This window comes from Hyla sarda, unplaced genomic scaffold, assembly GCF_029499605.1.
Source record: "Hyla sarda isolate aHylSar1 unplaced genomic scaffold, aHylSar1.hap1 scaffold_1623, whole genome shotgun sequence".
Lineage (NCBI taxonomy): Eukaryota > Metazoa > Chordata > Amphibia > Anura > Hylidae > Hyla > Hyla sarda.
In genome coordinates, this window is record NW_026608261.1 from 73671 (window position 1) to 79670 (window position 6000).

At 46.7% G+C, this 6000-nt stretch overlaps 3 non-coding genes across 3 annotated transcripts; all 3 read left to right on the forward strand.

Annotated features, from left to right (window-relative positions):
• The first annotated feature begins 383 nt into the window (after window positions 1-383).
• Window positions 384-574, forward strand: LOC130311296 (U2 spliceosomal RNA). Its single transcript, XR_008859707.1, has one exon. It is a non-coding gene; the product is annotated as a U2 spliceosomal RNA (small nuclear RNA).
• A 2088-nt stretch (window positions 575-2662) lies between these two features.
• Window positions 2663-2853, forward strand: LOC130311297 (U2 spliceosomal RNA). Its single transcript, XR_008859708.1, has one exon. It is a non-coding gene; the product is annotated as a U2 spliceosomal RNA (small nuclear RNA).
• A 2096-nt stretch (window positions 2854-4949) lies between these two features.
• Window positions 4950-5140, forward strand: LOC130311298 (U2 spliceosomal RNA). The gene has a single exon (XR_008859709.1). It is a non-coding gene; the product is annotated as a U2 spliceosomal RNA (small nuclear RNA).
• The last annotated feature ends 860 nt before the right edge of the window (window positions 5141-6000 follow it).

Below are 6000 nucleotides of genomic sequence, written 5' to 3' on the forward strand. Positions count from 1 at the left end.
TACAGCTTCCCGTGGGTGTTGGTTTGATACCGTTTGGGGACAGCCAAGGAGGCATCTGCAGGCAACAAAGGTAGGTGTGTGCTTGTGTGTGTGTTTCCTATGCAGATCCTAAGCCCAGTGTCACATGCAAGTAGGAGGAGTAAGAAGGGTTCCTGGCAAATCCGGGTTATGGATTGCATTTAAAAAGGCCCCGTGGGAGTGCAATGGGCCCCTGTCTTGCTGCTTAGCAATAATGGTATGGGTTTAGGTTCTGCTGTGTGTACTGGTGGTTGACTGCCCCCCAGCCCAGAGTGTGCATGGAAAATTGTCTGGCAGCCTCCCTGACAGCAAGCAGTGATAGTGCCCATGAAGGGGACCTTGTTGGGCCCGCCCCTTTCACGGTTATCGCTTCTCGGCCTTTTGGCTAAGATCAAGTGTAGTATCTGTTCTTATCAGTTTAATATCTGATACGTCCCCTATCTGGGGACCATATATTAAATGGATTTTTGAGAACGGGGGCCGATTTCGAAGCTTGCTTCCGTCGCCCTATGCATTGACCCGATATGGCAGTATCTTCGGGTACAGTGCACCACCCCCTTACAGGGTTAAAAAGAAAGATTCCTACTTTCATTGCTACCTGCTTGCTGGCTAGCCAGCTAGCCAGCCCTGTGGGCCTTGCTGCTGCAGCCAAAAAACAAAAGGTGGTGCTGCTGCTGCTGCTTCTGCTGCTTCTGCTTGTGTCTGGCCGCTGTTGGAGCGTCCAGGCACAGGACTTCTGCTGCTGCTGACTAAATGGCCTCCTTAATTGGATCATTTGAGTAGCCAGCACACCTGTGCAGGTAGGGCATGACATGATAGGCAGCTGCCTTGATAGCGGGTGGGTGCTGAATGTTCCTAATTGACAAAATAAGATTAATGCTTATGAAGAAATATAAAATCTCATCCCTTCCCCAATATCGCGCCACACCCCTACCCCTTAATTCCCTGGTTGAACTTGATGGACATATGTCTTTTTTCGACCGTACTAACTATGTAACTATGTAACATAACATGGGGGGGGGGGGGGGGGTCTCCTGGCTGTTCACACAGGTGTGTCATTGCTGTACATTGACCATGCATTGCTTCTGTGGTATTGCAAAGGCAAAGACAAATGCTTCCAGCCATCCATTGCACTAATGGATTGGTCATCAGCTGGCTGTCTATGTCCCGCATCAATATAGACCAAAGTACAGAGGGTTAGGCTATGCTATTGTGCACCTACCTGATGCATCAGAAGGTGCGAGGCCCTTGCTAAATTCTGTGCACAGACTTTGAGATCTATACTTTAGACTGTATCTAAACCTGCTCCAACATGGACTGACATTCTGGCCTACTTTCAGCCGATGCGACTTGTCTGTCGCTGAACAGTCGCTTTTTATGTATTCAGCACCTATGTATAATGTTGTAAAAATGCTCTAGAAGCTAAAGTCGCAGAAATGTCACACATATTTGGCCTGCAACTTTCTGTGCGACAAATTCAGACAGGAAAAATCAGTATAAATCCTTAGAAAATTATCCCCCAGTGTCTCCATCTGCTGGCGGTATTGAATAAGCATTGCTGCACTGATGGGGTATGCATTAGACGAAAAAAAAGAAGAAAAAGAAGAATAATACGCCCAGAAAAGAGGCGAAAAGGAGAAAAACGTAAAAAAACGTGAAAAAAAAGTAAGAGGAAGAGAAGGGAAAAAAAGGTGGAAATGGGTTTAAAAGTGATTTCGGCGGAGAAATATATATATATATATATATATATATATATATATATATATATATACGCGCACACACACACATATATATAAACGTATTCTCCGTTGAGATATTGCAGCCGCTGCTGTGTCCAGGCCCAGGAGCCTTAGCACTGTGCTGTGATGTCACTCAATACCACTGACATCACTAGGTGTAAACAACATCTCTCCTTTGCTGTGTATGTGACTATGGAGCTGTTTGGTGATGTCGTCTATTATGGCCTTCATAGAAGCAACAGGAGATTGTTGCATCCATCTAGAACCCTCAGAACTACAGTGCTATGATGTCACTCACTTCCACAGGCCTTGCAGAGTGTAAACAACAACAACCCAGCTTTGTTGTGTATGTAACCATAGGGATTTGTGATGTCACCTAGAACCTTCACAGCAGCGACAGCTTTATGAGGAGCATCAGCACTGCTCTGCCTGAGCAGAACCATCACCGCCATAGGTTGTCAAATAACCCGGATTTAACCCACACAGGTAAGTCCAATGGGGTGCAGGCATGTCCTCTATGCTTACAGCTTCCCGTGGGTGTTGGTTTGATACCGTTTGGGGACAGCCAAGGAGGCATCTGCAGGCAACAAAGGTAGGTGTGTGCTTGTGTGTGTGTTTCCTATGCAGATCCTAAGCCCAGTGTCACATGCAAGTAGGAGGAGTAAGAAGGGTTCCTGGCAAATCCGGGTTATGGATTGCATTTAAAAAGGCCCCGTGGGAGTGCAATGGGCCCCTGTCTTGCTGCTTAGCAATAATGGTATGGGTTTAGGTTCTGCTGTGTGTACTGGTGGTTGACTGCCCCCCAGCCCAGAGTGTGCATGGAAAATTGTCTGGCAGCCTCCCTGACAGCAAGCAGTGATAGTGCCCATGAAGGGGACCTTGTTGGGCCCGCCCCTTTCACGGTTATCGCTTCTCGGCCTTTTGGCTAAGATCAAGTGTAGTATCTGTTCTTATCAGTTTAATATCTGATACGTCCCCTATCTGGGGACCATATATTAAATGGATTTTTGAGAACGGGGGCCGATTTCGAAGCTTGCTTCCGTCGCCCTATGCATTGACCCGATATGGCAGTATCTTCGGGTACAGTGCACCACCCCCTTACAGGGTTAAAAAGAAAGATTCCTACTTTCATTGCTACCTGCTTGCTGGCTAGCCAGCTAGCCAGCCCTGTGGGCCTTGCTGCTGCAGCCAAAAAACAAAAGGTGGTGCTGCTGCTGCTGCTTCTGCTGCTTCTGCTGCTTCTGCTTGTGTCTGGCCGCTGTTGGAGCGTCCAGGCACAGGACTTCTGCTGCTGCTGACTAAATGGCCTCCTTAATTGGATCATTTGAGTAGCCAGCACACCTGTGCAGGTAGGGCATGACATGATAGGCAGCTGCCTTGATAGCGGGTGGGTGCTGAATGTTCCTAATTGACAAAATAAGATTAATGCTTATGAAGAAATATAAAATCTCATCCCTTCCCCAATATCGCGCCACACCCCTACCCCTTAATTCCCTGGTTGAACTTGATGGACATATGTCTTTTTTCGACCGTACTAACTATGTAACTATGTAACATAACATGGGGGGGGGGGGGGGGTCTCCTGGCTGTTCACACAGGTGTGTCATTGCTGTACATTGACCATGCATTGCTTCTGTGGTATTGCAAAGGCAAAGACAAATGCTTCCAGCCATCCATTGCACTAATGGATTGGTCATCAGCTGGCTGTCTATGTCCCGCATCAATATAGACCAAAGTACAGAGGGTTAGGCTATGCTATTGTGCACCTACCTGATGCATCAGAAGGTGCGAGGCCCTTGCTAAATTCTGTGCACAGACTTTGAGATCTATACTTTAGACTGTATCTAAACCTGCTCCAACATGGACTGACATTCTGGCCTACTTTCAGCCGATGCGACTTGTCTGTCGCTGAACAGTCGCTTTTTATGTATTCAGCACCTATGTATAATGTTGTAAAAATGCTCTAGAAGCTAAAGTCGCAGAAATGTCACACATATTTGGCCTGCAACTTTCTGTGCGACAAATTCAGACAGGAAAAATCAGTATAAATCCTTAGAAAATTATCCCCCAGTGTCTCCATCTGCTGGCGGTATTGAATAAGCATTGCTGCACTGATGGGGTATGCATTAGACGAAAAAAAAGAAGAAAAAGAAGAATAATACGCCCAGAAAAGAGGCGAAAAGGAGAAAAACGTAAAAAAACGTGAAAAAAAAGTAAGAGGAAGAGAAGGGAAAAAAAGGTGGAAATGGGTTTAAAAGTGATTTCGGCGGAGAAATATATATATATATATATATATATATATATATATATATATATATACGCGCACACACACACATATATATAAACGTATTCTCCGTTGAGATATTGCAGCCGCTGCTGTGTCCAGGCCCAGGAGCCTTAGCACTGTGCTGTGATGTCACTCAATACCACTGACATCACTAGGTGTAAACAACATCTCTCCTTTGCTGTGTATGTGACTATGGAGCTGTTTGGTGATGTCGTCTATTATGGCCTTCATAGAAGCAACAGGAGATTGTTGCATCCATCTAGAACCCTCAGAACTACAGTGCTATGATGTCACTCACTTCCACAGGCCTTGCAGAGTGTAAACAACAACAACCCAGCTTTGTTGTGTATGTAACCATAGGGATTTGTGATGTCACCTAGAACCTTCACAGCAGCGACAGCTTTATGAGGAGCATCAGCACTGCTCTGCCTGAGCAGAACCATCACCGCCATAGGTTGTCAAATAACCCGGATTTAACCCACACAGGTAAGTCCAATGGGGTGCAGGCATGTCCTCTATGCTTACAGCTTCCCGTGGGTGTTGGTTTGATACCGTTTGGGGACAGCCAAGGAGGCATCTGCAGGCAACAAAGGTAGGTGTGTGCTTGTGTGTGTGTTTCCTATGCAGATCCTAAGCCCAGTGTCACATGCAAGTAGGAGGAGTAAGAAGGGTTCCTGGCAAATCCGGGTTATGGATTGCATTTAAAAAGGCCCCGTGGGAGTGCAATGGGCCCCTGTCTTGCTGCTTAGCAATAATGGTATGGGTTTAGGTTCTGCTGTGTGTACTGGTGGTTGACTGCCCCCCAGCCCAGAGTGTGCATGGAAAATTGTCTGGCAGCCTCCCTGACAGCAAGCAGTGATAGTGCCCATGAAGGGGACCTTGTTGGGCCCGCCCCTTTCACGGTTATCGCTTCTCGGCCTTTTGGCTAAGATCAAGTGTAGTATCTGTTCTTATCAGTTTAATATCTGATACGTCCCCTATCTGGGGACCATATATTAAATGGATTTTTGAGAACGGGGGCCGATTTCGAAGCTTGCTTCCGTCGCCCTATGCATTGACCCGATATGGCAGTATCTTCGGGTACAGTGCACCACCCCCTTACAGGGTTAAAAAGAAAGATTCCTACTTTCATTGCTACCTGCTTGCTGGCTAGCCAGCTAGCCAGCCCTGTGGGCCTTGCTGCTGCAGCCAAAAAACAAAAGGTGGTGCTGCTGCTGCTGCTTCTGCTGCTTCTGCTTGTGTCTGGCCGCTGTTGGAGCGTCCAGGCACAGGACTTCTGCTGCTGCTGACTAAATGGCCTCCTTAATTGGATCATTTGAGTAGCCAGCACACCTGTGCAGGTAGGGCATGACATGATAGGCAGCTGCCTTGATAGCGGGTGGGTGCTGAATGTTCCTAATTGACAAAATAAGATTAATGCTTATGAAGAAATATAAAATCTCATCCCTTCCCCAATATCGCGCCACACCCCTACCCCTTAATTCCCTGGTTGAACTTGATGGACATATGTCTTTTTTCGACCGTACTAACTATGTAACTATGTAACATAACATGGGGGGGGGGGGGGGGTCTCCTGGCTGTTCACACAGGTGTGTCATTGCTGTACATTGACCATGCATTGCTTCTGTGGTATTGCAAAGGCAAAGACAAATGCTTCCAGCCATCCATTGCACTAATGGATTGGTCATCAGCTGGCTGTCTATGTCCCGCATCAATATAGACCAAAGTACAGAGGGTTAGGCTATGCTATTGTGCACCTACCTGATGCATCAGAAGGTGCGAGGCCCTTGCTAAATTCTGTGCACAGACTTTGAGATCTATACTTTAGACTGTATCTAAACCTGCTCCAACATGGACTGACATTCTGGCCTACTTTCAGCCGATGCGACTTGTCTGTCGCTGAACAGTCGCTTTTTATGTATTCAGCACCTATGTATAATGTTGTAAAAATGCTCT